The 13063-nt window shown below is 48.3% G+C and overlaps 1 non-coding gene across 1 annotated transcript; it reads left to right on the top strand.

Moving 5' to 3' along the window:
* The first annotated feature begins 2954 nt into the window (after positions 1–2954).
* LOC120622613 (5S ribosomal RNA) lies at positions 2955–3073 on the top strand. Its single transcript, XR_005658498.1, has one exon. It is a non-coding gene; the product is annotated as a 5S ribosomal RNA (ribosomal RNA).
* The last annotated feature ends 9990 nt before the right edge of the window (positions 3074–13063 follow it).

The raw sequence follows: 13063 nt of genomic DNA, 5'->3' as shown, positions 1-13063 counted from the left end.
TCCTCACGTAATATTATGAATCATCTCATCATCAAGAACTACGATGACTCTAAGGTTTTACCCTGCTTGCAAGTTAAGAAACTAGCCTGCCAGTTTCATAGATGCTGGCCTAAGATACAAGACTCCCAGGGCAGAAACAAAGGACTTCGTTCCTCACGGCTTAGCAGGAAGCACAAGCTTTATGTTTGCATCAGTTCCCCTTGCCCTCCAAGTCCCCAAGGGAGCCATGGGGACATGGGCCAGGGTGAATGCTGTGCACATGGTGAGTTTTGGTCATAGCTAATGGAATGTGAGCTTAGGAAATCCCCAGTCTTATAAAGGAACTCCTGGAAAGCTTACCCAATGTTTGCCCTATAGAGAGACACTATATTATCCTGGCCAAGAAAAAGATCTGCCTTATCCCTAATGTGATGTCATATTTCTATCTTCCAAGCTATTTGCTACAGCTGTAAACAGCCTTGAAAAGATAGTCCACATCGAAGCTGTCAATGCCTTTTCTTCAAAGTAAACACAGACATACAAGAGACCTCTAGAGAATCGTGTCCCAATGTGCCTCCTCTTGATTTCGTTAACTCTCCGATACACTCAAGCTGGACAACGCACTCTATGCCTGTGCCCCCCAGAACTGAGTGCAGCTTTCCAGTTGTGGCTTGACTTATCAGACTAAAATAGGACAGTCACCCTCCTTAGATCTGGACACATAACTTTGCTAATGCAGCCAAAGGACACATTGTTGATTTGGAGATTCCATGACTTCCACAGAGTCTGCAAAACTTTCTCTGGAGCCATATTCCTTTACGTCTGTGGACTCACAGCTTCTTTGTCAAGGGAAGATGATCTAGGAAGGAATTCCATGACCTCAGCATCACTGTATGGCTTGGGTGGTGGGGATTCCGGTGGAAGGGAGTAGGCAAAGCCCAGCCCAACACTGCAGTCTTTCACCCATAAAGAGCCTTCGGTCAAACAAACCTCTCAGCTCTTTCACCTGAACAGTTATTCTGCCTCTTCTCTCTCTTTCTACCACGGACTGACACCATTCATTATACGAGTTTTCTAAAAACAATTCCTTTCTTTTGCTTTTACCCCTGCTAAAATTTATCTTATCAGATAGGACCTGTCCTCTCATGTCTTTACAACCTTTTGGTCCCTGGGTTTGTTACACACCGTGATCCCTTCTCTCCAAAGTCGTGATCAACATTGCCAGGCAGTGCCCTTTCTACTTCTCGTTATTAAAGACACTATGAAAGAAACTTGTCTCAACCACAAGGAATTGAAGGTTGTAATTTGAGCGACATGTACATATATACAAATGCCTAACTGGGCATGTCACACACGGGAGTGTGCTCGCTCCTCCCACACAAGACAGAGGCCTGGGGTACACACTTCTCACGGTGCACACCCCCATACGCACATCAGCACAACATCAAAGAGGGCCCGAAGCACCTGGCGGGCAGGAAGTAGTCCACATTCCATGCCACCTGGCAGGAGCTGAGAACACTCACTGGGGCCAGGGAGACAGGGGCCTCAACACACTGGGGCCGCAGGAGGCACGACTTCTCACGGCTTGAATATCCTGGACTAGATGTTGCTCTCATGGAGCCTCTCGAACTAAAAGTTCTCGGAAGGGAGAGCAGAGCCCATTTGTTGAGCTCTTATTACAAGCCAACCCCTTGAGATAAATTTTCTCTTATTGTCCCGAAACACTGTGGCATAAGTCTTCTTATCCTCACTTTGTATATAAGGAAATTAAGGCTCAAATAAATCAGGCAATGCGTTCACACTGCAAGGTTAGTAAGTGCCAAAACCAGAACTGGATCACAGGGTGACACGATCCAGGCCCCACCTGCTGCTGCTCTCATCCCAGATAACATACTGGGACACCCCCAAATGGCAGCAATGCCAACCTCAGCTTGCTCCTCCCCACCACAGGCTGCGGCACGTGTCCAGGGAAAGCCCGCAGCTTCCAGAGTGGCATCCTCACGAGTCCTCCCTCCTCAACTGTACTACAGGGCAAAGCCACTTCCTGTCCATAGTCATCTCACACTTCCCTCCCCCACTGTGACAATGCCAGGTCCCCATTATCTCCTCAGGCGAGCCCTACCGTGCCCCACCCCCTTTTCCACCAGACGAAGAACTTGACTTCTAATTCACTTGGTTCATTTTCACCAGCAGCTTATCAAGAAGCAGCATGGCATCGTGGTTAAAGAGTCACTCTGTAGAGCCAGTCTAAGTCCATTCTAGGCCCCTCTACTTTCCAGTTGCTTAATTTCAAGCATTTAGCCTAAGTCTTAGCTTCTTCATCTGTAAAACAAGAATAATAGCAGGGCCTCCCTATTGGAATTTCTGGACCGTTTGAATGAATCGACGAATGTAAAGCACTTGGAACAGTACCTGGCAAACGAGAACATGAGTTATGTGCTGGTTCTTGCATGTGCCAGCTCTGGGATCCACGAAGACAAGACATGTATGGCCCCTGCCTTAACGCTAACACTGCAATGGCGTTGAGCACATAACTGGACAAATAACGAATTAGACTTAAGACGAGCACTCTAAAGGGGAAGTACAAAGTGCAATGAGAACATTTGCCAGGAGGGTCATCATGGAGAAGAGTCAGCTAGACCTGGGGTCGGCTGACCATGGCTCTGCTACTTTTAGTAATTAATGTGTACTGACGCACGGCCTCCCCTTTTCATTTTCGGATTGTCTCTGGCTGCTTTTGCTCCACAACTCTAGAGTCTTAGCAGAGACCTTATGGCCTGGAAAACCAAAAATGTTTACTATCTGGCCCTTTCAAAAAGTGTTTGCTGACCCCTGAGCTAGTTGAAGAAGGAATCCCTATAGACAATGTAAGCAGGCTGGCCTGGGGTTCAAGGAACTGGGGACCATGAGTCCCTCCAGCGAGAACTCCCCCACCTGCTGAACCCATCAGCCCATATCTAAAATGTGTCTACATTGTCTATGGCCATACCACCCTGAACAAGCCCGATCCCGTCTGATCTCGGAAGCTAAGCAGAGTCGGGCCTGGTTAGTACTTGGATGGGAGACTATCTAGGAAGACCAGGTGCTGTAGGTGTAAAATATAAAAAATGAGAGATTGTAAGCAGCTGACAAGGTCCTTACAATCTGTGAGGTCAACCAAGGGTTGCCTAAATAAATAAATAAATAAATAAATAAATAAATAAGATAAAAAAGAAAATGCATCTACATATACGCCCAGCTCACTTTCTTCCCTCTGGCCTCTGCAGAAAAGGCAAACCTCCCCTCCATTCAAGGCTGCACCCTCCTCTTTTCTCCAGATTTCTTCTCCTCTAGGACCAATCCCTCCCATTTCCCTCTCTCTCCACCCTACCTGTCCCCCCAACCCCGGCAATTTTAATCTCTCATGTTTGATTGGACTCCTGTACTCACATACCTCTCTCAGGTAGAGCCATCATCACCCTCCCAGCCCACCCAGTCCAGAAACCCAGGGGTCACTCTTGACAACTTCCCCTTCTCCCTCACAAGCCCTGCTGGCTCCTCCTCCGAAACATCCTTCTACTGCCCCACCCTCTCCAGTGACTCTCCCATCTCAGATCTTCCTAAGCTCTTACCAGAGCCATCTACCCCCTCTTCCCTCTTCCCCCAGACCTAGGCATTCTATCTCCAGCCCCCATCCTTCCCATCTATCCTCCCCACTCTGCCTTCAGAGTCGTCATTTTAAAATGCAAGTCTGATCCTGTGACTTCCCTGCACCCACTCAACAGTGACTCCCAATTGTTTATGGGCAGGAATCCAAACTTGTAAACAAGACATACAAAGCTCTACATAATCTGCCCCCACCGCATCTCCAACTTTATCCCTGGCAAACTAGGACCATCTATTCTATTCTAACAATCATTTCCCTTTCTTCCTGACCACCTAACGCCTTTGGACATCCTTCAATGTTTCACAAGTCTCTCACCTCATGCAGAAGGGTGCAGAGAATATCAACCAGATATTCACTTCCCCCGCTTCCCTTGCAGCTAGGGGACAGGATGCCTGAGGTAACAACAGCTTCCCGTCAGATGAACTCAAGTCAGAATCTGAATCTGAGGCCAGCACCATGAAGGAGGATGCACAGCACAGAATTCATTCTGGTGAGGGAGGAGATAGTGATGTCCAGACTCTAGTGGCAATGCCCAGTGCCCAGCACTGTGGTGTCATTAGTGAAAGTCACCATGACTGTGTGCAGCTAAGGGGCAATGATGTCTCTTCTATACTCCACAGCTCGAGCGTGGTGGTTCCTGGGTCATGTTTCTGTACTCAGAAATTCTGTGAGTTCCCTGTCTTGGATAAATTCATTTTTCTGCTATGTAGCAGAGTTAATTTCTGTATAAAACTAAGAACTCTTCCTGATACACCTGTGTAGTCTTTTCTTACATTTCATTCCCACCCAACAGGGAAAACCAACCTCTTTCTCTTTTGTGCCCCCACTACGCCCTCCTACACACACACACACACACACACACACACACACACACACACACACACACCTGCCCTGCATGCACATGCACACACACACTCACACACCTGCCACATGCACACACAGCAGCACACACAGAATTTTAAGACATGTATGATATTAATATTCATGTCTTTCCCCTCTCTAATATGAATTCATTCATTCATCAAACATCTCATGCTTCCACCAACTGCCAGACACAGTTCTAGGTTGAGGATACAGCAGAGAGCAAGCCAGAAAGGTTTCTATCTTTATTGGGCTTATGTCTTAGAATGCAGAAACTACATCCTACCTGCATTTATCTTCAAGTGCCCACTCCAGCACCGGAAACAGAAAATGTACTCATTACACATTTGACTTTTGTGGCCCAAGGCATTCCTGTCTCTCTTCAATTCAGCCAACTGACTAATATCTCATGGTGCCCATGACCTTCATCCTAAGCATGGCCTCACCACCAGCATCATGACTGTGGAAGTGGCGGCAGACTCCATGATGTGCCCTGATCTTGTTTGCTTTTTTATGGAGTCTCTGGAATAAGAATAACTATGTTATTCCTTTTAAGTGGTGTGAAGCCGAGAGACAGGCAGTCGCATGTTCTAGTTACTGGAGTCACAGGTGACCAATGTTTTGATTTACTACTTTGTGTCCCCTTTAGCCTAACTCATCGCAGGACTGGGAACATAGTATTCTACAAAGTTGACTTAGCTGTTAAATATATGTACGCAGAGGTGTATATATGTATGTATGTATGCGTATGTATATATATCCTCACAAATGGAACTTGTGCAGAGCGTCACAGCGTCTAATTTTTGCAGAAAAATTCAGAAGAGCTTCTGATTAGTGAGTTTGTTCCATTTCCCAAGAAATCGTTTTAACCTTTAAACACAGAAGGTCAGCATCTCCTCTCTCTGCTCATGCATAATTCCCTCTGCCCTCTGCTCTTCGGTGCCTGAGCAACCCACCCGAGAGAGTGAGCGAGTCAGCGAGAGGAAGAACAACAGGCGCTCAGGCCCAGGCTGCCTCCCTGGGATTCACTAAGCCCTCGGAATATGTTTTCTCATTAGCTACATTATTAATAAAATCACAAGAAGTTTGGGAGAAAACTTTTTCCCCACCTAGAAAATTAGCATGTATGCCATCCGAGTGCAAACTTAGGAAGATGAACATCAATAAAACAGAAGATGTTCCCTTGGACCGTTACTCTGGAGCCAGTGCCAACAGAGCGAGTGGAAACAGAGAGAAGAGTGGGCCTGCTCAGGCGGGGTGGGTCAGGGTGGCCAGGTCACTTGTGCACTGCAAGTGGCCCCACACTGGGGCTGGGGCAAATGCAGTCAGTCCCAAGAATCTGGAGTGTCATCACAGAGAGTAGGTGGCAGTGTTGGAAGTGGTCAGTGACAGGGTGCCCTGCGATGGGCGTTGGCTCGCAAGAACCAAGGAGATGCAGGTGGACTGAAATGAGGCCCACGTCAGACAGGCTGGTCTGGTAACTTCCTGAAAGGCGCAGACGGGCCGGCAGGGCTCAGCGCAAAGCTGGAGGAGGTCAGAAGAACTTAGGTAGGTGCAGGCATGCAAGGAGGTCACTAATTAGTGGGACTAATTAGCCATAGAACCCAGGATTTTAGTAGCTTTTTAGCAGCTGTGTCAAACAGTTAATGGGCCAAACGTTACCTCCTCAAAGAAGTCTTCCCCCGTTTAAAATAGCACCCCATCGTTCCATTTCCCATTACCCTGCTGTCCCCTCTCCTCTCACCGCCCACTACCAGCCCATCTCAGATAGCCCACTTATTGGTATTGCATATTGTGTATTGTATAATACATTACAATAGTAGAATATAAATTGTTTGAAGATGACGTCATTTTTTTGCTGCTCTGTCCCCAGCTCCTGGATTAGTGCCTGGCACCCAACTGATATTTACTGAACTTATAAATAGATATATCTTGAACTAAAACTCCTAAGTCTTTTCACTTGAACTGCTCATAGGCCAGGTTTATCTCATCTGTATCTGTACAATGTGAATTTTTAACTAAAAATGCAACATTTTCTCTTTCAGATTTTGGTCCATTGGTCCAACATTTGAAGTCTAGCAAGTCTTAATTCGAACACCATGTGGATCTCCTCACCCTCATTTAATCCCCTGTAAAACCTAAGTGGCCTGCCATCATCAATCCATCCAAGTTGCTGATAAAATACTGAACGTTTAAAGCCTACTGACACACCCGTGTGTATGTCCCCTCAGGCCTAGATGAATCGTTCTCAACCATTTGAGCCAGGAGTCATTGAGATAGAGGCTCTCAATTTTAGAAAGAAACTTAGAGATCAAGTGTCCAGGTGCTGCGATTTCACAGAATTAGATTCAGCGGCCACAATGGGGAAGTGGGTGACAACGCAATGGCCTCCCTTTGACATCATACGACGCACAGTGATGAGTTCCTAAAGCCTCAGCCACCTCTGTGTTAAGTAGGAATTTCCATAGCTGGAAACTTCCAGAGTGGCCTTGGACCAGCACCTGAATTCTGCATCATCCACGCCGGACAGGTGGAATCCATCCACAAACCTATCTCTTCTTTATCTTTTCCCATCCCGACTGTGGTCCATGTGCAACATGTGGAAGGACCGGGAAGCCAGCCCAGGGTCTTTGGCCCCTCCCTTCCTCATCCTGTCCTTCCTTCTCCCTCTTCCTGATGTGGCAGTGCTCTCTTGTTCTCATTTTCCATTCCGCTGAGACATGTAAACTTCTTTAGAAAGGGTGCAAATGCCAAGAAATGCACGGATGAGCTATAGCCAACAGATACTCAAAGACAAAAGAGAGGCTTCTTGGCACTTCTGAGAACATTAAATCCTTTGGCTCTTTCTCAGTGACTAGCACAGAATTTACAAAAAATGTGTCCTGAAACTGCCAGAAATAGGAGGGCAAAGGGCAGAGCCAGTCGTAGTATGTATTTGTTGAATGAATGAATGAATGAATGACTCCAGTAAATGAACCAATGGACATAGTAATAGAAATAGAAACTACTGGTGCTCATTCAGACTTACCTTGGTCTCAGCGGGGACCACAGGGGAAGTCACAGCCAGTGCCTCCTCACTTCCCAGGGAAAGGCCAGGCCACAACAGTCCAATGCTGGGGTGCAGTTCACACTCCAGAGGTCGCTGTGGGACCAAAGGAAGCTGGTGTGAAGCAGAGGCCACATCTCTTTGGAGCCTTCTTCCTCCTCCCTCTCCTGCCTCCCTCACTGCCCTGCTTCTGAGAGCATCTTCTCAACCAATCACTTTCTCAGGAATCCCCACTGAAGGCTCTGCTTCCAGGGAAGCTGATCCAAGACAATGCACTTGTACAATCTAGTGTTTTGTGCTGAATCTGGCCCCTTACCACCCTGATAATTCCTCCCACCCGCCTACCCGTTGCTGGTCCCCAGAACTCAAGGTCATCAGGCTTCCACTTCTGCAGCCGCCTCAGGTTCCACAGCCATGATGTGAATGGCAGCCATGAATACTCACCAACCAGAATGCAGAGACATTCAGAGGTAAACTGTCTAGAGCCACAGTTTTAAATACAAGGTGAGTAGCTTAGCTTATGAAGCCAAGAAAGACACAAGAGTTTCAAAGCTGCCAAAAGGTGTCTTCCGTTATAGAAACAGAACCTGCTGTCGCCGTCACTAATTATTCATGGAACAGATTTGGGGAGGAGGACGGTGAGACCGAGCAATACCAAAATGGAGAGAGAAAGAAAGATTTGCACAGGTCTATCGTAAAGACTCGCGGGGGGGTCTCCTTCCTACTCTTCACCAGGAAAGTGGTCACTCAGGTGGCCTCTGCCACCGCCATGCCGCCTTTTTCCTCTCTAGAAGCCGAGGGGAAAGCAGGCACTCTGGGGTCCGAAGCTCTGGCCGTCTCGGCCTGCTCAGTTTTAGATTCAGGGAACTTCACATAACAGGCCACCCCGGCCACTTGGTGTGGTCTGGAATTATTACGGTGGCCCTGTGGCCAGTGGGCAGTGACCCCTCCGTGCTGTCAGAAAGTCTCCTGGACAGCTCGCCCCTTCCTTTTCCTCAAAGGCCCCTTCGAGCATTCCCCGCTCGCCCACCTGTTTCCTACCACCTTCATCATCATGTACTGTTGTGGCCTGGCCTTTCCTTGGGAAGAGAGGAGGCACTGGCCGTGACTTCCCCTGAGGTCCCCACTGAGACCGAGGTAAGTCTGGATGAAGCTGGAGCTTGCCTCCAACTTCACAGAATATGTAGAAGGCAGTAACTGTGAATGTGAATGGAACCTCTCGCTTACACACACACACAACACAGAATACGGACAACACAGAAAACACACAACATGCATAACACACAGTGCGCACACACACACCCCCCACCTACATAGCTCTACCCACACTTCACCCCTGAAAAGCTGGAAGAGGCAGCCCTGCTCCTCGTACACCCGCTTCCGTCGCTTCCGCTTCTCTCTCATACCTTCAACCCCTCCGGCTCTGCTGGGTCCTTCCGGTGGGTGTCACTGCGCTGGAGTTTCACTTCTTAAAAAAAATGGGAAGTCATAAGCAACAGCTTACCTCACCTCCTACCCACATTGAAAATAGACAGCATCAGATGGGCGCCCTCACCCCCTCCCCGCCCGGACCCGCCCCGATATCTACACCTAGCTGAGCGGCTTCCGATTGGAAACCATGGCCCTCCCCACTGCCTCCCAACACATCACCTGATGCTCCAGCTCACCTCCCCCACCCCCAAGGGCAAGTTCCTTTTCCCTTAATAAAACCCTCTCTTTACCATTTAACTTGTTCCTTTGCCAGCTCCTCTCTCTCCCCATCTTTAAGTTTGGTTCTTGTAAGTTAGTTTTCCTCCAGCTCCTTCACTTCCTGGCTTCCGGTGCCTGTGCCATAACATCCATACCTGTATCTCCAGCCCCACTCTCAGGTGTCACAGGTGTAACAACTTCCTAACAGACAAGAGCCTTGAACAAAACGTATCGAAAAACTAAAATCCTCCTCCCACTTGTTCCTTACCGTTAATGTCTCATTTTAATAAACGAACATTTCCAGCCAGCCAGTCATCCAACAGAGAGATCTGGAAATGGTCCTTGACCCTTGACCTTTAACCTCCTCCTCCTTTAACCAGTAAACCTCCATGTCCTGTCCTTATGCCTTTTACATGTCCCTCAAATCCATCTCTTTCTCCCCGTTTCTTAATCGAGGCCCCATCACCGCATCCTTCAACTCTGGAAGAGCCCGGGTCCTGACCGCGGCCCACCGCACTCCCACCGCAGCAGGATCGAACACGCAAACTAAAGCTTGCTGCCTTCTCCTTAAACCCTATGCTGGTATCTGCTGCCCCCGCCCCACAGTCCTCCTCCCAGGAGAAATAGACTCAGAGAAGAGAAATTGAGCAGAATACAGCAAATCCAGGGGCAGGGAATTTATTGATTCGTGCATTTGTTCGTTCATTAAATTATACCTTCAGAACTTGGAGTTAGTCCTTCTGGGAATCTCCAGGCCCAAGCACTTCGTTTTCTTGTTTATTTCCTTCATAGCGCTACCCCCATTTGTATTGGGCTTTTATTTTTATTTATTTTTTTGCTTCGTTGTTTTTATACTTTTTTAAAAAGAAAATCTATCTCCTCTTTAAGAATATAAGTTTCTTAGAGAAAAGGTACACTGTCTGTTTGATGTGGTATCCACAGCGTGGTATACAAGGTTGGACATATAATAGTCAATAAATATTTATGGAATAAATGAAAAGATGAATGAATAAATGACCACATTGGCACATGTTCATTTCTGTCCAGAGTCGATTTTACCCGACGCTAGTTTGAGAACAACTTTGCCATTATTGATCACCAAGCATTTACCTACTATGCTCAAAGTACAGGTGGGCACCAGTGACACAGATAAAGAAAGTGTCATTTCTACACTCAAGTCCCTCTAGGGAGGGATAGACTGAGGTGCAAAGGGCTAACCACCAGCAGTGTGACCAGGATTATCCACGCCCAGGGACTGGCTTCGCCTGAAGTGTGTCCAACAAAGCTGCCACCTTTACAGTGGGAATTGCTCCAACCCAAGGGAGCTGCGCCCTGCAAAAAGTTCCCACTTCTATGCCTTGTATTTATCCAGATCCCAGAGACACATTCCATGAGCTCAGCCCTCAGCAGGAAGGAGATGGGCCTCTACTCTGGCAAGAGCTGGAGGAGGGTGTACAGATTTATAGGGAGAGAAGGAGGAAAGAACAGGAATGAGTTTTAAAAGGCTTAAAGAGAAAAAAGGAGAAGATGGGGAAAAAAGATAAAAACCAGCCTAGTCGACATCTCTCATTTCTTCTCTACAATCCCGGCCCCAGACCCCAGCATGGCTCACTAGGACGATGCAATGTCCTTCTCACCAGCCTCCCTGCTCCTAGCACCCCCACCCCTTACAATCCAAATTTCAGCCAGGATCTGGAGTTATCTTTCAAAAACACAAATCAGACTGTGCAGATGTGTGACTCCGCTACAGAAAACCCTCCTTGGCTTACCTCACATTGAAAATAAAAATCCAGATTTCACGTTCAGTCACAGAAAGCCCTGTGTGAGCTGGTATCTGCCACTATGGACTGCATCCAGCCACATCTGCCTCCATAGACTGCGTCCAGCCACACTGTCCTGCTTCCGCACTTGGAAACACCAGGTTTGTTGAGCCGCAGGGCCTTTGCCCTCTCCCGCCGGCTCTGTTGCCTGATCATCACCAAACTGGGTCCTTCTTAACATTCAGTTTACACATCACCTCAGCAAAGGTGGCGTTTCCTTGGCTGCACCTTGTAGAGGAACCACAGTGCCCACTCTGACATTTCTGAGTCTTAGTCTTCTGCACAGCCATTTTTTTTCCCTATGATCCGCCATGGATTTGTTTTCTATTGCTGCATAACAAATTACCATAAACTTAGCCTAAAACAATACCCGTTATTAGCTCAGAGTTCTGTGGGTCTGAAGGATGAGCATAGAGAGGCTGAGTTCTTTGCTCAGGGTCTCAAAGGGCTAAAAGAGAGGTGACAGCTGGGCTGCGTTCTCATTTGGAACTTGGGGTTCTCTTCTGGTTTTATGCAGTTATGACGAGATTCAGTTTCTTTCATTTTAGGATGAGGGTCCCCATTTCCTTGCTGGCTATGTCAGCCAGGGGCTACCCTTAGCTCCTAGAGGCCACCCACATTCCTTGCCACATGGCCCCTCCAACTTCTGAAGCAGAATCTTCCTGACATGGAGGCCCTCTCATACTTCGAATCTCTCCCACCAGGAAAAGCCCAGGCCCCTTGAAAGGTCACCGGATTATGACCGGTGCACGAGGCTCAACACTTATAAAGTGAATTGTGCCAAATAACATAATCTAATCATGAGAGGAAGTGCCCCATCGTGTTCATAGTCCACACTTACTCCCAAAGGGAAAGGATTACACAGGGCATGTACACCATGGGGAGAAATCTTGGGGACCACCTTAGAATTCTGCCTACCGTATCCCGCTAGAGTTGAGCTTTGCCTGCCTTGTGACCTCTGCATCCCAAAGCCCAGAACAGTGTCTCCAACCACACAGAGCACATGCAGGAAATGAGACTGTTGCACAGTACAACGTGAGAAGGCACCACGATTGCTCGGTAATTAGAGGTGGCCAGCGCCAGGAGCCCAGACAGGCCCAGGCCCTGTCTGCCCAGCCCAGGAACTGAGAGAATCAGAATCCAGTGCTTGAATCTGGTCATGGTCCACCAGTGTGTCCAGCACATTTTTAGAAGCCTCTGGCCTGGAATAGTTCCAGCACGTAGAAGATGTTCATTAACTTTCTTTTTTTCTTTTCATTTATGAGTGGAATGAAAAGTAAGAGTACTCTTCTGGAAGCTCGAGGTAGACAGAATTGGAAGGATTTGAGGTGGAAGGACGCAAAATAGAAGCTGTGAGCCAACCAAGTGCTTCCTCTTAACCTCTACTCAACACCTATGCAATACCTACATCCCCGTCTCAGCTCACACCCAACCCCACCTCCCCCAGGAAGCCTCCTCTGACCACCGGCCCGAAGTCTTCTGCATTCAATGCCTTGTGGGAGGGCTGTCCTTTGACATCTCTGCTATGGTGGACACTAGGTGAAATCCTATGTGCTAAGCTCCACACCTGTGTCTCAAGTACCTGTCTCACCTTCACTCTCCTCGAGGAGGGTGGCCGTCTAGCCTATCTTTCCCTCCGCCCAGTGCAGACGGAGCTCTGGCGGTTTGGAGTGGAGGTCTGCTGCGAGCAAGAAAAGAAAGATCGCCTGGGGCGGAGTGGTTGTGGGGTGAGGCATGTTGGGGGTAGAAAGTGGGGTGGAGAATAGGCAGCAGGAGCACAGCATGAGGACCCGGGCACTATGGAAAAGGGGACAGAAGTCAGAAGGTCAGGGATGGCTCAGAAAAGGAGAGGAAGGAGCAGCACGCCCTCTGAGAGAGCCAATCCTCACAGCGCTGTGCGCGCCCACGGCCAAACGACGGCCAGCTCTGCAGACGCAGGCCGCTCTTCTCAGAGCTGGCCCGAAGAGCCACAGGCGCTCGCAATCGTCTCCACTCTCCCTTCTCTTCGTTCCCGGTGGTGGT

The sequence above is a fragment of the Pteropus medius genome, unplaced genomic scaffold, assembly GCF_902729225.1.
Source record: "Pteropus medius unplaced genomic scaffold, Ma_sr-lr_union100, whole genome shotgun sequence".
Classification (NCBI taxonomy): domain Eukaryota; kingdom Metazoa; phylum Chordata; class Mammalia; order Chiroptera; family Pteropodidae; genus Pteropus; species Pteropus medius.
This window is presented reverse-complemented; position numbering and strand designations above follow the sequence as displayed.